At 34.3% G+C, this 19459-nt stretch overlaps 1 long non-coding RNA gene across 1 annotated transcript; it reads left to right on the top strand.

The window, feature by feature from the left end:
- Window positions 1–775: 775 nt before the first annotated feature.
- On the top strand, window positions 776–13545 carry LOC149420106 (uncharacterized). Its single transcript, XR_016302803.1, has 4 exons — window positions 776–878; window positions 6523–6671; window positions 10957–11073; window positions 12145–13545. It is a non-coding gene; the product is annotated as an uncharacterized LOC149420106 (long non-coding RNA).
- Window positions 13546–19459: the final 5914 nt, after the last annotated feature.

Genomic DNA, 19459 nt, shown 5'->3' with positions numbered 1-19459 from the left:
GATGTTACTCTTTGACTCCCACTATATGATGAGGTCCACAGAGCGATGCCTGTGGTCCTAGACTGAGTTGAGTGTGTTGCAAATGTTGAGGTTACCTTGATGTTACCTTATGACTCCCACTATATGATGATATCCACAGAGCGATGCATGTGGTCCTAGACTGAGTTGAGTGAGTTGCAAATCTTTATGTTACTCTTTGAATCCCACTATATGAAATAAAAACAACAGAGGATTTTTTCCTGCAGTGCATAGCGCATTCGCCTTCCGTTATGCAGAATAGTAACATAAAAAAGATAATAAAGTAAGAAATTGGGTAGTTTAAAACATATTATAATTTTTTTTACTAATAATAGGAGAGGAAAGAAAGATGCCCGATTTCTTATCTTGATTGTATTTATTGAAGGATAGTTTTTCTCAGTTTTGTAAAGTTTCGAGGAATCATTACTTGATTTTCCCGATGATTAAGGATGGATTGTTTCATAGAATTTGAAGTTGATTTTTGAAGTTTTGTATAGGTTATTTTCAAGTTCTGGTATAGTATCATTATTGGCCAGTTGTTTCTTTCACAAAACTGAAATAATAACAGAACTTGAAAATCCTCTTTGAAATTTATGTATTGTTCAAATTCTGTGAAACAACCCGCCCATAAAGAATTTAATCATTCTGTAAAAATGCGCGATCATATTGATTATCTTTTCGAGTTTCACCTGGCTGATAAGTGGGACGGGACTAGATAATAGCAATAAATGATACATTGTTATTAGTTTCTCCAGTAATTGCGTCAATGCAGTACAAAGTGAAGTGTCGTCTCAATAGGTCTACATTTGTTTTATTGTGAATCATTAGTGTGTTTGTTCTCGTAATAATATTTCAAAATGGTAAGATTTGTCTGTCAACTTATAATGTTTAATTTGAATGGTTGAAAACCAACTATTTTGTCAGCTTTCGTATCTAAATGCTGGAACAAATCCAGAAAAAATCCTCTTGTACTTCTATGTACAGACGCATGGAACTTATCCGATGTTCAAGCACCAGACTTCCTTCAGGCGACAGATAGACGTAGCCTAGAAACCAAACATTATGCAAATCTTGCAATACTTAATTTTAACATAATTCATAACTCCATTGATATCCCATTCCTCTTGGAATTCTATGGCTTATACGTTCCCGAAAACTTCAACATGAGTCCTCGCCATGACTTGTTCAAGATACCAGAGGCGGCCCGTGACTGTAATTACCAGCAGTGCATTTCACTTTTAAAATGTACCTAGTCTGTAATTTAGGTGGAGCAAATTAATGAATGGGAACACCTACTGCAATTCATTCTATGTGCTAAGTTATATTTGTAAAATAACTGATTAAATAATACAAAAATACAAAATTATCTCGAAAGTAAAGGACACTCAATTCATCGTTGAAAATATAGCGAAACCGTTTGATTTCACCGCGAACGAGTTCCAATGTGTTAATGTTGTTGCGTTAACATTGAACATTAGTATTTCGAAGCGAATCCATTCCAAACGCATTGGATTACGCATGATCAAAGTGATGCAAAATTCACTCGCCGTCAAAGCACTTCGATAATGCACGGATGGGTTATGTATCTGCACTGCTCTAACACGTAATTTGACGTCAAGAGTGTAATCTGTCTCGCTCATGTCACCGTTTCGACTACTTCGGGCTGTCTCGATACCGCCCGACGCTGTTTTAGTAGTATGGTAAAAGTTGGTTCTGTGCATATCGGGGTATGCACGACCGCTTGCTCTTGTGCGGGATTTTTTTACTAGAAGATAGCTCAAATAATGACCTGACGGGAATTACGAATTTCTTACATCGATCACTGGGGCACAGATGTCGAAGTTATTTGCTATGTGGAGATTGAAGACAAGCAGTGCAATGCACAAATGCACGTACCAAGGAACCGCCTCTGCAAGATACCACACGGCGGAATAGATGTTCTAGCACAATACAGCGTTATTCGAGTAATGGTTCTGTTTAATGAATATTCTGAAACAGTGGATATATTTAATTCCTTTTTAAGCAGCATTAAGACTTTTTGTATAGTTATCTTCAAAGATGTTAAAAGTGTCAGTACAGATTATGATCTGAGTACAATATAAAAAAAATATATTGAAGTTTTCAATAGTTTTCAGAAAAGGTTTCCATGTCATTTGTAAGTCGTGATAAAAATAATAATGTAAGTTATAAAGTAATGTTTCAGTAAAAAAAAAAAAGTAATGTTTCAGTACCTATTATAAGTGTATCGAGTTGATTTTAACACTATAAAGTTGATTATATTTATTTATTTACAAGCAAGCTAAGTACCAAGCATTTTATTATTTACGCTGTAGTATAAAACGTTTATTGACAGGTAGTCATTTATTCCAACTAACCAAGATAATAAATGGGAATAAAAATTAAATACCGGCAACAGTACTAAAAAAAATGATTTGAAAAATAAATAAACGTGTTGGGGAAAAGTGGGAAACGGTCAGAAATTTAGGAAATTTAAGAAACATACTTAAATGTGTGCTCTGAAGTGGAATAAAATATCAGGAAAAGGCCATTTGGGGAGAAATCAATATTATCATTGGTACAAACTTGACGGCCGGCATAGTCCAGTGGTAACGCATTGGACTGCCATTCCGAAGGTCGCGGGTTCGAACCCGGCGTGCGCAAATAAATTTTATTTGATTAATTTGTGTTATTTCACAATTAATTAATTAAAATAATATATAGTATATTTGCGGCACGTTCCAGAGTGGAAGATACTACCAGTTCGCCCTGGTGTAAGACCACCATTCACAATTGAAACGTTGCTCCAAATAGCTTTAGCCGTGTTTAGTGACTAGATCTGAATAGCCAGGTACTTCCCCACCTTCCTCTTTCCCTTCCCCACTTACCTTCAGCCTCACAACATCCTCCAATTGGGGATGCCATAGTCTCACTGGCTCCAGACGGGAGCAGTTGGGACTCTTGTGAGGTATTCACTGTAAAAAAAAAAAAAAAACAAATGAAATTTTTTCCCCAGCATTTCTGATGGGGAAAAACACTTCAAAATAACCCTGAAGTTGAATAAGATTCGAGAGATAAATAACTATTTTAAAAAAGAGTCATGTCATTCTATCTGAGTTGGACATTAATATAAATATAATATGTGGTTTCCTAGACTAAATTGTGTCACTGAGTTTGATGGAGAGTTTTATTATACTCAAACCTACTCAGTTTTGTAATACTTCTGCATGCATTTTATAAAGAAATTATACATTCTGTAAATAAAATATTATTCCGATAAGCACACATCAAAACGATTGAACTATATATTACGTCTTTCTACAATAGTATTGTAGAATACGATGAAACATAGATAAACAACGTTATCATTGATAAAAATACATACAGAATATTATGAACGATTGTAATTCAAAGTTTCTTTCAAAACAGTCTGATTTGTAAATCTTAAAAATAAACTTCAATTGATGCATACAAGTACTTACTTACATTGCTCAATCGATTGTTATTATTGCAACTCGTATATTATTTTCGAGTAATGTAGATTAATATCTAACGATTAGTATTCTTTCGACCGATATAATGTTTTATTGTGTAACCTTTTCACAAATCAAAGATTTATTTGTATGTTTCCATTGATAAATTCATCTAGATACCATATTATTCTGAGATGATCGATAGTGCAATATTGAAGTATATTATGAGTGATTCTGATTTTACTCTATCGAAATTAATGAAATAAAAACGTTCTTTAGGCTCAACTTAACCTTAAGTTTATAAACTTCATTGTTAAATTTAATCAATGAAAACAGTATTAACAAGAATTTGAACAATACATCAAATTTTAAAGCTGGTTTTCAAGTTCTATTCAAGTTTTGTCATTAAATCTTTATTGGCCAGTTGTTTCACAAAACTGAAATGATGAAAAAACATGAATAGAACCTTTGTGAAAGCACGAAAATAGACATGAAAATTAAATATATATATAATGGTAGCAACTAAATTTGGGAGGCGGGGGTGGGTACCGCCAGCCCGGTAACCAACACCTTTGCCGAAGGCCACCCTATAAGTGGTTTGCTCCGTTTAGTGACTTTGCAGGGTTAGGGGGGCGGGCCGGATCGAGAGAAACTAATTAAGGGAGATCTTTTTTTCCTTCCCAGAACTTGCGCTTCTTCCTTTTCTTAAAAATACCCTGGACACGGCATCCCCAAAGATGACATTATTAATGGTCCCTAAGGAAAATATTTTTATTCCATTAAGAGTTGTTAACATCATGTTCATTGATTTTTTAAATGCCCAGAAAACCAGTATTTTCAATTACTAATTTTCACACCTGGGTAATATTATATTCTGGGTCGTACAATCAGTGAATTGTGTGAATAGCCACATTTTACTTCATTTGCTGACATCACTGAGAAACAGCATTTTGTCTCTCTTGCGCCTACTATTATTATTTATTTTTATTTTATAATATTATTTTTAGCGATAAAATGACAACAGGTTGTTAAAATTTAAATATTCGAAAAGTTGTAAGTATTTTTCAATTACCTACGTCAAAACTAACCACAATAAAGGGGATTACTTAATTTTAATTTTATAACTCTGGTTCAATGAACTCGAATTTGTTTTAAAGTGTCATTTACTAAATTAGAACTGATGTCAGGAATTTACACTATCCCTTGATTTGTCTCGGGTGTGCGCTCTTAATATTATATTAGTCGTTATGCCAATTAACACATTAAATTATTTTAAAATTAAATATTTTGATTGGTACCTACGTATCTAATTTGTAATTTGGATCGCTTTGGTCACCGGTGTATAATTTAGAAGTTCCCCGTAGTAGTTATCCGCCGGAAACTTCACCAGCCAATGCAACTGTACTATTGTGTAAACTACAATGTATTTTAATGACCGTATCTCTCCTATGAAAACGAGGGGATCTAGCAACATAATTATTTTATTATATTAAATTGTTAGTTCCCAGGAAGCGTTCAAAAAGAAGTATAAGAAGGTTTGAAAGGGTAGATATATGTAAATACGAATTGTAAAAAGGGAATTGAATTAATTGCGGCCTAATATTAAAAAAACCGATTGTAATTAATAAGCATGACTTATTTAAAAAAGAGCAAAAATCTCTCGACAAATTTTAAAGAAACGCTGGGAAAATTTTCATGTACCGTTGTATATATTTTTTTAATTTTCGGAGTATACGTGGCGATTTTTTTCTACCGTGGGAATTAAATAATTACTTCTTCATCTGGGAAAAGGTAATTATTTAATAGTGTTCAAGGGAAGTTTGCTATGTTTCGGATGAAATTAAAAATGCAGCATCTTAAAAATAACTTGCTAAATCAATAAAATGCGTTTGCGCACTTGTGTGCCACCAATGATTGATAAAATGCATTGTCATCTACAACGAGTGTATCTGCCGATTTTCAGATCGATCGGATATCGTAAAGTTTGTTAATTTCCACATCCAAGATCTACTTCATGCATTCGTTAAATCAAGAAAACAAATTTTATTAGATGTCATTGAAGAAGAAGATGATAACAATAAAACTAAATGAAATATGAAACAGAACAAGACAGAGAGTAATAAAAAGATAACGATCATAGCTAGCAATTGAACCCAGGATTTCTTGTCTTACCGGGACAGAAGAGTGGTTTAAAAAAACCACTCGACAATTGGGACCTATTTATTAAACGTCTTATTTTCTCATAAACTTTTTCAGTCTCATTTTTCGTTTAGATAAGTAAAATTGCCGTAATACAGGAGCCCCGTTTAAAGGCGAAACATGTTAATTAAATTGCCTATATGAAGGAGCCCATACCAAAACATAAATTGTTCATACTTTGTAAACATGAAAAAGCATTACTAAAAAACATTTAGAAAAATTATATTACAACTGAGTAGAACACCAATTTTCCGATTTTAATTTCAAATTTCAACGTAATTTTAAATGCCATCGTTTTATTTTATTATCTTATATTGTAAACATATAATATCATCATATGAATTTTCAAAGAAGTTGGATTAGTAGTTTTTTATGTTGAAATTTTCATTTAGTTACAACAAATTACCAAAGTTGCCTTTAAGGGCCAGCACTCAAAATGGCCCTAAATATCACATTATGGTCTGTTAACTCAGCAATACCACAAATGAAAAACTCAAACTGTAATCTTTTAAATTCTCTTAAATAAATACCAAAATGTCCATAATAAAGGTGCCGTTTGAAAATCAGTTTTACCTAAAATTAGGTACCTACCTAAGTATTTCATAATGCATATAATTTAAAAAGCTTACACTCTAAGAACTTACGTAAACTATATACTGTTCGTATATAGTTTGCAAATAAATTATTAACAGTAAAACAGATGGCTTTCCATTACGCCACGTTATTCATTTTCCTACTGGAGATTATTTCTCTATTAGGTACATAGGTATAAGTAAGTACTTATTTATTGAAAATCGTTAATACCGTTTAATATTTATTTTGTTTTTTTTTCTAGGCAGATGATATGACAGACAGAACTCTCATTTACATATGGTGCGGTATTCTTTCAGGACTTTGGGTCATATTGGCGATATGTATCACCGTAATTTTTCTAAAAGTCAGAAATATAGGCGAGGTGCCAAATGGTGTTCCGAAGGTTAATAAGTGAGTAAAATAATTCATGATAAATTTCCAATAATTTAATCAATAACATTATTAAATGAAAATACAATACTTTGTATGTACCTACCCATTGATGTATTTAGTCAGTGTATAAACCACTATTTATTTAATCAAAAAGGATCGAATGATATCTTGGTCAGGATAAACACAATATACATAATGCAAATTTTAAAATAGACAAGCTCAGATAAATAAGTACCTACATAAGAAAATATTACAATGAGCGGTGATTGATTGAGTAATGATATTAATTATTATTAAAAATATATATGTATAATATTAATAATACGTTATTATGATTCATAAATGTTTTTGCTGTATACTCGTACATAAATGCAATAATTAACTATTATGACCATTTAATTTATTCATATAATATAATAACTATTAACCTCGTGATTAGATAGTATAGGTAACGCAACGAAAGAAGGAAGCAATAAAAATGCTTAGAATTGATGTATTGGTCTATCTGTGTGAACGTCAAGCGCCGCCCACTAACGCGATAAGGCTCTCTGTCTTGCTTACGCTCACTTATTGTAACTAGTTAGAAGAGAGGCAAGTTTTAACAATACCGTTACGGGGTATACTTACGGGGTGTCCTATTCATTCAGTTCGTAATTTGATTTAAACATACGTGCACCTACATATCGCAAGTGAAATAATTACCAATTTTTGAATTTGAAATAATAAATAGTTTTCATCATTTTTAATTCGAATTAGTAGATTTACAGAGTGTTTTTAAAGTGTGCAAGTGAATATTTATTACGACATCATGGAGTCCTGTTACAAAACGGGACGTGGCAAATCACTGAATGGACAAAGTCGTGAAATTTTATTCCGCGTGTTTAATTATTTTATGCATAATATAAAAAACGGTGGTCAATTTTTAAGCATGACTGACTTATATGATTTGACGTCTAAGGCAACTGGAGTATCGCAGACTAGTATTCGACGTATCGTAACTGGAGTGGCAAAGGAAGCAGAAACACAACCGTCATCATCGTCAACTCAACGACCAACCTTCAGCACACCAGGGAAGAAACGACGCAGACTATCAACCAAATCAGATGTAGATGATTTCGATAAGGAAGTTATTAGAAGATGTGTGTATGATTTTCATTTAGTTCATAAGTCTTTGCCAACGATGAAAAAGATTCATAGAGTTCTGAAAGGGGACATCGACTACGCAGGGTGTATAACTACGTTAAGGAAAGTTGTTCACAATTTGGGTTTTCGATGGAGAAAAACAGAAACAAACCGAAAGTTGCTTATTGAAAAAAATGATATCCGACTTAAACGTACCACATATCTCACTAAATTAGAATAATATAGGAATGACGGACGTCCAATTGTGTATTCTGATGAAACATACATTCATAGTACACATACAACACCGCGTGCGTGGACTGACAACTCCAATAAAGGAGCTAAAGTTCCTGTGTCTAAAGGCAAACGTCTAATAATACTTCATGCATGCAGTGAAAATGGTTTTGTACCCAACGCACTGTTAACATTTAAATCTGATCAGAGGACTGGCGACTACCATGGTGCTATGAATTCTGCCAATTACAGAAAATGGATCACGGAAAAGGTATTGCCAAATCTGGAACCAAAATCTGTGCTTGTTATAGACAATGCGTCATACCACAATGAAGAATGCGAACATATATAACAATCAAATAAACTGATTTGTAAAATATTTAACTACTGCTCTGAAACGGATGGGTTTTTTTTATCAGAAAGAAAGAAAAGTAAATTAAATAACAATTGCCATCTTCCTATAACATTATTATTGTGTATATGGCTGTAATGTTAAACTTAGCCACTAAACCCAGCTTTGACAAGGAAGAAATATGCTATTGGAAGGAAATTTAATTTCGGCTAATCTGCGGAAGAAAAATTATTATCGCGGAGAAAAACTACTAATACAGAACATTGCTAATTCATCTTTTCAAATCATCGATTTTCAATCATCCGGTTAAACATGGGATTGCAGACCCTTAACGAATAAATTGATCGTTTTCCTAATAAACTATTAGTAATATACAAATATATTATCACGATGTCGGAACACGTGTTCATAAAAATTCTAATTATTTCGCATTTCGTAATTGTATATTATCAAGGCAAAAGAAGGTGCATGAGCAAGTGTTCCGATTTATTACGAATTTACTAAAAGTTTAGCCAGGAAGCGGACTGCAATGCCGTTTTAACCGGATTACCAATAATTTGAAGAGATTTTACCACTATACTAATTTTCTACGTGTTGCAATCTAGAACATTCTCGATAATCATTCAAATTTTGTGTCGTTATGTAAGGGTGGGGCGATGTGGCATTTAATATCTTCAAAGCTCGTAAGACTGGTAAAAAACCAGGGCCCAGTTGTTTTGGAGAAATTCAAATGTAATATTGTCATTAATTGTCATTCACCGCCATTTTGTTTCATTGACATTTGAAAGGTCCCCGCTAAACGTCGATTCTTTCTACCAAATTGTAATAAGCTGACAAGCTTAACAACGTGATAGTTATCCTCTTCCGCTGATCACATTTCTTTCAAAAGATGAAACAGACTTCAGAATCGACATGTCGAAATAACAAAATGGCGCTGAATGGCCATTTGACAACAATGTTACATTTGAATATCTGCGAAACAATCCGTCCTTAATGCTGTTCCAGGCTGGAGTCTGTAGGGTAAAGATTGGCTGAGAATTAATAATGATTGGATCATTTTTATAGCGCCGTTTTCATGAGAAAAACGCCTTACCATGCTTTGACGATAGGAGAAGGCACCAAAAACTGAATTTTTTTATTGCAATTTTATTAGTCATTACTCATTAGTCATTACTCATTACATTATGATTAATTTAGCTAGAAGAAGATACTGATGTGATAACAAATTCTACAATTTATGGCTAATTCATTATAATCTATTACAAATGGATAGTATTTATATCAACCTTGTTAATTCACTACTTTTATAGATAATTATTTTAATCTCATAGCAGACAGTTACAAATGGTTTCTTTGTTTATCTAAATTCAAGAGCTTTATAGAAATTAGACTTATCTATAAACGAATATTCCCGAAACCGACAACATGAAATTAGACGAAATTATTTAGTGTAATTAATTTCATTTAAACAATACGTCATAACTTAACAAACTTACAATACCATAACATAACAATTCAAATGGCAATCGACGAATAACAGTTATATACTTAAAAACCCGACTTCGCCGAAGATTTTTATTAAAAATGTACCTGAAATAAAAATAAAATACAAGGCTTTGATATTGTTTGACTGTTCATTTTTTCTTTCAAGCTTCGTTCGCAATTGTGCGGGGTTGGTTGCGGTAAAGTGCGATATAGACTAAGACAAACAAAAATGAATTGAATTTTCCATTATTTTGCAAGAGGAAATGAGTGGGAAAGGCCAAAGACTTACCCTGGTCTCGTCCTCCTTAGCCGCTAGTTCTTTACACTTATCAGCGTGCATACAATAAAGGGCAATTCCCTTTTAACATTCGCTCACTCAACACAAAACAAAACAGTGACATTCACTGCGGCGGGTAAAAAACGTTTCACTGGACGATGTGTGCTCTAAAAACAGTCACAGCCGAGTTCAACATATGCGGGTATTCACAAATGACACGAATGTTCGCGGTGACGAAGATGCAACGATAACAATGCTCCTTGTCTTTGGACCCGGGTCAAGGAAAGGGGACAAGTGGCAGAGGGGGGGGGGGTGAAGGTTACACATTTTAAGGCTATTCAATTTTAAACCTCACGCGCAACTATAGCTAATGATCAAAATGACGTTGTTGGCTGAAGATGTATGGTAATTCCAAATTTTAGAGATGTGTAAATTTATTATATTTCCCCAGAGCCAACCGTTCGAGATTCTTTGCAGCTTTTAAAAATACCAAAAATGTTTTGATTTCTAAGACTAGCTCACGTGTACCCAGCGTTGCTGAAGGTTATTATTAGGAGATATTCTGTAGAGAGACTATTCTGTAGCCAGCATTAGCAACGTAGTGCTTGAAAATATATTTTTTCCACTTGATTATAAAACATCAACTTTTCTCTACTTTCGATAAATATAATATGCTTGTATCATATATGTAAACCTTTCGGAAGAAATTCTCTAAATGATAGTGAAAACCCTATCAAAATCCGCTGGTTAGGTTAGAAGAGCTAAAGATATTTAAAGATGTACTACACAAGGACACGGCCTTAATTAATTTACATTTTTTCTTGATTTTCCAGAAACCCCAAAGCGAGGTCCGTAAAAGGTAACGACGTCTACAACTTTGGCAGCTCGGGGATTCTACCTGGAGAAGATTTAGCCAAAAGGGGCTTTTCACAACACGCACCCAAAAGCAGGTAAAATATCCCCTTTGAAAAGGTGCTCATTTTTTGCTTACGCAGTTCAGTGACTTCTATAAATTTGAAACCAGAAATGGTTTTATCTTACCCGTGTCAATAATAATCGTTTATTCATATAGGTATCTACCCATAATCTTCAATTGATGTTAACAACGTATTTGATAAGGAAATTTACACAATGAAAAAGTCGAGTAATTTTCTTTGTTGACTATTTCTAACCGATAAAATTTTCATAATAATAAAATCTGGAGATTCAATTCGTAAAATTCTAACGAAATCACACATTTTTACGCAGATGGCGATATGTTCTAAATGATTGCTTTACAACGGCCGTCTGATTTTATTATACGAAAAATGTAAAAAAAATTCCGGTCATATTTTGAAGAACTTAATTTGCCATATTTAAAAATAAATCTATATCCGAAGAAACCTTTGTAAATAGGAGATTTACATTTCAAAGCATTATTATAGACTTAGTACCTGGACGGAAATAAATAAGTAGGTATTGCCAATTTATTAAGAATCTCTGCAAATGATTGGTAATCCGATTAAAACGGGATTACAGACCGTTTCTTGATATATCGGAACACTTCTTTCTATATTTGCCTTGATTATATATAAAGACGAATTTCGACAATATTATGATTACTCAAAGTTTATCAGGAAACCTGTTAATTCATTCGTTACAACCGGATTACCGATCATTGGAAGTGATTCTTAATAAATTAGCAATAGGTACTTACTCATTTTTCTCTGTGTGGTACGTTAATCTCTAAATGTTTAAAAAAAATACATTGGCGTTTTGTTTGAATTCTACTCGAGACATATTTAATATTTTTAGACGATCCAATTTTCAAACAAAAAACACATAGTTTTTCTTTATTTTGCATTACTTCGCCGACCTTCTGTTAACGATATTCAATATTGGTTCGACGACTTATTCGCCTCCAAACTAGCTGATTTCTTCAGGCGTATAATCGAAAAATATTCAAAAAGGAGTCAATCGTAGAGAATTAAAATATTCTCTATTATAAATAAATAATTAATCATTCTTCTTTAACTTTCCAGTAAACCTGATCCCGATACAGAAGACGTTTATTATGCAGAAGAATTTTCCTATTCAACGTCACAAGCACCCCGAGCCCCCTCCACAAATCACAACCCACAGGCGGGACAAAATTCCAATTTTATATATTAACTACTAATAACGACTAAAAATTAGTAATGACATAATATATAAGATGGCGGCCATCTAATTTACGGCAATTTCCCCTCACCCTAGTTTTGGCTTCAATGCCGTTCATACAAAATCGCACTAATACTCTGTCCAGGGCTTTTCAGGTACATCTGTTTTTCGATGCATTGATGCGGTTAAGGAATCGACATAAACTAAGTCCTGTAAGACCCTGCCCAGAAAAATCCCACATTAGACTGAGCTATGAGCCGTTACCTTACGCTACCGAGCTTAACATTTCTGCGCAGGGTCTTACAGCACTCGGTTTATGCGTTTTATGCATGGACCTAGGAAGCCCTGGAGAGTATTAGTGCGACTTTTTTATGATGGCATTGAGGCCAAATCAAGGCTGAGTGGAAATTGCCTGTTAGCCGTCTTGTATGATTAATTTTGAACTGATTTGTGTGCAAAGTGGTGCATATTCATTTTGCATTTATTTTTGTGTTGTTAATGCAGTTATAACGGCTTTTTTGGGGGTGTTTGATGAGACAAGGGATGGGATACGTAATTAAAAAGATTAAGTAGGTTTTGGCATTTTCCATACATCTTCCCCTCAACCCGCTGCTACAAATTGTTCTCGAATTGCTCCGTCCAGGGCTTTTTAGGTCCATTGTTTCATGTTTAAACGAACATTTAATTGTTCAAATTCAAAATACAGTGTAATAAACATAAGTTGGCGGTGGCGTTAACGTCAACTACCGCTATATCTTAATCTGGCAACCACACATATTACTATCTACTGTATAGTAATATCAAAGACCAAAGCGCCCTCCCTTTTCAGCAACTTATATTTGTCGCACTGTAGTGCCCATGGACATTTTTAGGTCCATAGTAATGCCAGAACAAAACACATGTATAGAAAAAATGATTGTCGATGGAATTTCGTCGATGCTTAGAGTTCACTAGCATTTTTTTCTAAAAGAAAACGACCCGATCAACTTGCTTAGTATTATTTTTAAGGGTATGCCCGTGTAGATATACATATGTATTCTATTATTATGCAAAATAGTGATATTGTAGGAGTAGATAATATTTAAAAATAATACATTATATTATGTAAGTTTGTAGCTTTAACGTGTTGTAAGTATTGTATTATTTATTGAAGCTGACATTATTTTAATGTTAAATGAAGCAGTTTCGTGATAAAAAAGTTATGATCTTCACAAATAAGAAATGAGTGTTTCTTTGAAAAAAACAAAAATCACCATCCATACCTTAATTTTCATTACTGCTAGTTTCGCTGTTAACACACGGATTAACGTGGTTATTTCTTATCGTAGAATTAAGATCCAAGTCATAAAATTTAAAGTTTTGTGCGTTAGATAAAATTAATATTTTTTTATAAAAGAATGCGCTACGAACACTATTAAGCTATTTTGTGATAAAAAAATATTGATAACAGGTACAATGAAAATTCCTGAGGTGAATAATAATTATTATGTATGACAATTGTGTGCTTTAAATATTTAATATGTCATATAAATTTGCTCTAAAATTGAGCCAACAAAATCACAATAAACACTTATTGAATATAGTTAATCCTAAAACAACAACAATAATATTTAATAATTCAAAAATTAATCATTATAACAATAATCAACAGTTTACTCAGGTAAGTAATTATCATTAATTTCATTCATCGCTCATCCACCACAATATAACAGTAAAAAATAAAATCTAATTTCTTTTGTTTCTTTGATTGAGATCAATGATCAATTTTGTCGTTAGTACCTACAAGTATTTAAAAAAATATGTCTTCTAAATACGTACAGAACATGTTTGAATTTAAGTAGGTACCCATGGTGCGTATGCGCAGATTGGACCAGATTTACAGGACCAAAGGGTTTAATAAAAAAAATAATATTGGTTTATCAGTTGACTAATCAGGCACCAGGGTATTTATTGACGACCCTGCCCCTGAATGTCGCTCTGCCTCCGCGTGGAGGCCTTTGGCTTTTGCCTCCTTGTCGTGGATGTTCCCGAACAACTTCAGTATCCCCTGCCAGATCTGCCTCCGCCTTCACTTTCAGTCTACGTAGGTACTCACCCAAGGCTTGAGATTGCTTCAAGAGGGCAGATATCTCTCGGTTGTTATCCGAAACGTCTTCTGACCCCGGATTCGAAAACTGATGACTAACTCCTTGCTTGAATTTCTCAACGGAGCTACTCGTGCGTATATTCTTCCCGAACTGCTCTCCGAGGAACCGCTGGTTTTTCAAAACTTCGTTCGGATGCTTTTCTATTACATCTGTCACCTGAAAGTTGTAGCTAACTTTGGGAAAAGTGTTGACGTTCAACCCTTCTCTGAACCTGTAGGGATAATCGGGAGAATCAAAAGCCGGGAGAGGCCTTTTTGGTTGTTCATCGCCGAACGATGTTCTGTTATTCCTTTGAACTTGTTGAATAAACGTTTTAAATAGATTGACGGGAGTTTCGTACGAACCAGCAAATTTAGAATCAAGATGTTGAGCGGCCTCATATCGATTTGGTTCGTATCTCAATTCATTTCTCGAATCTTTTCCTAGTTCATGGAATTTTTCGAAACCAGTATGATATTCGTTGGAATAAGCGCTATCCTCTGGTGGTACTTTTTCAACGATCTCAGGCTCGGCAGAGGAATAGTCCTTTCCTCTTGTGACGAGTCCCGCGATGGCTTCTTTTGAAAACCCGTAGCTGGAGTCGTAGAAACTTGGATTGTTGTTATAACTATCCGAGTGCGAGGGTGAACGATCTTCTAAGCCTCTAAGAGCAAATGGGGGCTGAGGATGCTGCGGTCCACCAGATCCGTGGCGAAGAGATGGAAATAGCTCTCTATCTGACGTTGCCGCATTTATACGAGAGCGTTCCACCAGCTCATCTAATGGATATTCTGAAAAAAAAAAACAAAATACAAGTTATGGAAACTCATATAATCCACGTGTATCTCCGTTGGTACCAAATTAATAATAAAAGATATATGCAGGTAGGTAAGCAAAATACCACAAGATTCTATTTATCAGGGTGGGTACTGCAGGTACCTCATCACACACATGTAATTATTATGAAGGTAGATACCCACTAAACCAGTTACATACCAGTTACCTTTAAATACAGAAAGTGCAAGTTAGAGAAACTGGTTTAGATGATGTTATTTTGCAGAAACTGGAAATACACTATAAGAGAAATCAATGACCACTAAAGAGGTCTTACATAAAACGAAGAATATAAACATGCAATGTCCATAAGATGAAGCAGTGCATCAAAATGAAGAGTCAGTTGCGATTCTGTCGAGAATTAGCAACTTTGTGGGGAAACATTATTAAACAGATAATAATTCAATAAATTCAATTACAGTCACCTTCTATAAGCCTCTGTTACAAAAAAATTTGTACAGTTTCACAGTAAAATGGTTACCCATTCAAAGTCATATCTACGAATATTGCCTAATTTCGGGAGAGCTTTTTAAGTATTTTTATGTATCGCTTTACCAGAAGATATACCAGTTACCTTATTATTTTTAGTAAAAATCGGTAAAATATTAGTAGGGTTAGTGCCCATTTAATAACATTATTTTAAACTCACTTATTTTGGATCGATAGCCCGCAGCCGGGAGACAGGATACCCCTTGAAGTACAAGAAGCACAACAAGTGGTTTGGTAAGAGATGTCACCTGAAATAAATAATTCACCGAAACCTCAGTAAATGAAAAACATTAAAACTACATTTTTCTGGTTATAGATAAAATGATCGAAAACAAAATGATAGTAATTAAAGGATTGTAATCAAGTGATCGTAAGCAAAATAATTATAGGCAAATGATTATAAGCAAAAAATACGATCAAATAAAAATATCGATCTTCTGAATTTCGATTAAAACGTCGGGTACCCATTTTTCTACTTTTTCATAGAATTCGTTCGAAGTTCGAAGAATTTCTAGTTCATTCCAGAGGGAGGGTGCCCCACATTACAACGTACGTATCAGTACCAAATACCTTATAATTGCTATTAATCTAAGCAAATAACCTATTATCTAAGTAATCTGTAAATAATTATTGGTAGATATTTTAATATTAATAAAGGAAAACAAGATAGCTAAAACAACCCACTTATTCGGTGAAATAGATGTCTGTACAAAAATTCCGCCAGAAAAGGTTGCTGAATAGAAAAAGGAATACTCTAATATACAAGAAGCTACCAACTTACTACAAACATGTCTCAAATAATTTTTTTTAAATCCCATCTTTACCTGTCTGATTTCGACTGGCCTTTGACTGACCTTTATTTTTATTTAATCTTATACCTACCCCTACCTACATTAATTTATTGGTTTTATATTTTAACATATAAATAAGTCTGCGGTTCAATTCCTGTCGAATAAGATTAACTTATTATGTTTATTTTACCAAAAAAACTTCGTAGTTGGTGCATATTTACTAAGCAACAAAAGTTACGTCACCATTAGTAGATACTATTTACGCAATAAGAAGTAACAACAATTAAGTAAGTACTTGAAAAACACATTAATAAGTAAATGAAAATCATGGGTTGCTACAACCTTTGTTCCGTTTTCCCAGAAAAAAACATTTGTTTCTTGGTAGGTACTTTTGTGTAAAAATGTCTCTCAGCGGTGGGTCGCTTGAGGAAAATGTATACAAACTGTACGTCACACTCCAAGGGTGGTTGTAAAGTTAACTATTTTTTTTTGCAAATAAAATATATTTATTTCTCATTTTGAATAGAACTTGTTGAAAGCAAAATAAGTAAGTAAATGAAAGTATTTAATATTTTCAAACAAACCCTTACACTTACCGTGTGATGCATTTTCTATAGGAACAATAAAATGAACAGTTTAGAATAGGTACTTGAAGCTGACTGCTGCAGAATAATGACAAGAAAGTATTTATATACAAGTCTCCCACTAGATTCCTCTGTGAGTGGTTTATTTATGCCTCTGGGTAGGGGGGCCAGGAAGACAATGTCACAGACCTCTACCTGAACATCTAGTTCAATGGCGAATGTAATTAAATAATAATGAATACTTGAAGAGGACATTACCCTTAGAAAACACCATGTTTAAGTGGACGTGATCAGTAAACATGGAAGGGTTAAAATGCGGTTGGACTTGGAAACCCGGAATAGTTTCTTTAATGGCTTATTTAATAATTGACTTCAACAATCAATAGAATCCAAACATGTTCCAATGTTAGAAATTGAATTTTTTTAAATCTGATAAGATTGAAACATAGCATAAATAACACAAGAATTGCAATGTGGGCATGTTCGGTGGTCCAAAGTTTGATTATTCTTTAATTTCATACGCAGAACTGTGTTTCATCTGCTGAATAAATAAATAAATTTTTAATTTTCATTTCGATCAAACGTAATCAAACAAAACCCATTAAATTAAAAAGAGGAAAACTACTAAAACTTTTTGAAAATTACTTAAACAACCGATGCATGAAATTAAAACTCTCAAACTCTTTAAGCAAAAAAATAGTTTTTTGCCGGCGTTCCTCGAGGTTCCATATTAGGTCCAATTCTGTATATTAAATATGTATCTTTTATAAAATACATTTTTAGACATGTAAAGCACTTTGTATATGCGGATGATACTGCTTTAGTGATTTCTAGCAGTGATTTGCAAACTCGTTCAGACCTTTTACAAAAAGACTACATTAAACTCTTAAAATGGTCTTATGACTCTGGCTTAATCGCAAAAAACTAAATTGTTACACATAAGATCCCCTAATGTTAAGGTATATATTAAACCAGAAATAAAGACCCATACCTCAGATTTCTTACACGATGGTATTCCTGCAATGTGTACATGTGAAAATATGGAACTAGTTAAAGAATATGTTTATTTAGGTGTCAATATTGATTGCTTTTTCAAGTGGGATATACAAATAAACAAAGTTTGTGCACGACTAAGATAAATTGTAAGCAGATTGTATAAACTAAAAAAAAATGTTCCAATCTGCACACTTCGAATAATTTATTTATCTGCTGAATCTGTTATGGAATAACAGCTTGGGGATTTTCCTGCAAAACTAATATCGACCATGTTCAATCCGTGCAAAATTCATTGGTTAAATTATTAGCTGTTAAAAATTTGTACAAAGAAAGGCATAATATTCCATACTTCTATCAGAGTCTCAAAATTCTTTCAGCGATAGCAATTCTGTGGTACAAAATTATGTTTCAGCACATAAATAACCCCTTATATATATATAAAGGCTAGAACACATTCATAATAGGTACTCGTTTTAACATTAATGAAGGATTTATTGTACCTAAGCATACGGGCTTTACCCTCGCAAGCAAATTCCGACTGAAAGGAGGAGTCTGCCTCTATAGTCGAGCTGACGTCAACTGTGTGCGACTATTGAGTCTGGAAAACTCCAGATTCGACGTAATGTGGGTGCGCGTCAATCTTGCCAGTACGGCAAAATTCTACGCATGTCTATACCGCTCACCGAACCATAGCGAATCAGACACTTCCGAGCTCTTCAAACATTTGAGCGATACTATTGATGATCTCTTGCCCCGCTACCCTTCGGCCGAGTTTATTGTTCTGGGGGACTTCAACGTTCATAACGAACCATGGTTGAAGTTCTCAGGCCCAACGGACTCGGCTGGCCGACAGGCGGAATCCTTTGCCATTTGCTACGGATTAGAGCAATTGGTTCAGGAGCCTACAAGGGTTCCTGATGTCCAGACTCACCGCTCCAATCTGTTAGACCTATTCTTAACTACTGTGCCACACGGTTATAAGATTGACGTCACAGCGCCTCTGGGATCATCTGACCACTGCCTAGTGACGACATCAATCCCCGTTAGCCTCAGACCAACCAATGAGAGGCTGAGGAGAAAAGTGTGGCACTATAGGTCAGCAGATTGGTTCGGTATGCGGGCCCATTTCAACGCTTTTCCGTGGTCAGCTGTTTGTTTTCGGACTTCGGACCCTTCAAGATGTGCCCAGGAGATTGGTGAAGTCATCAAATCGGCGATGGATGGCTTCATACAATCGACTACTAAAGAAACTGGTGTGGGCTCAAAGCCGTGGTTCAGTCGACAATGCTCCGAAGCAGTCCGACGAAAAAACGCGGCTTACCGAGCCTACAACACATCTCGAACGCCCGAAAGCAGATCAGCATACAACAAATCGGC

The sequence above is a fragment of the Hesperophylax consimilis genome, chromosome 11 (assembly GCF_061612785.1).
Source record: "Hesperophylax consimilis isolate HC1 chromosome 11, BYU_Hcon_1.0, whole genome shotgun sequence".
Taxonomy (NCBI): domain Eukaryota; kingdom Metazoa; phylum Arthropoda; class Insecta; order Trichoptera; family Limnephilidae; genus Hesperophylax; species Hesperophylax consimilis.
Note: the sequence above shows the minus strand (reverse complement) of the source record. Positions and strands in the feature narration are given on the sequence as shown.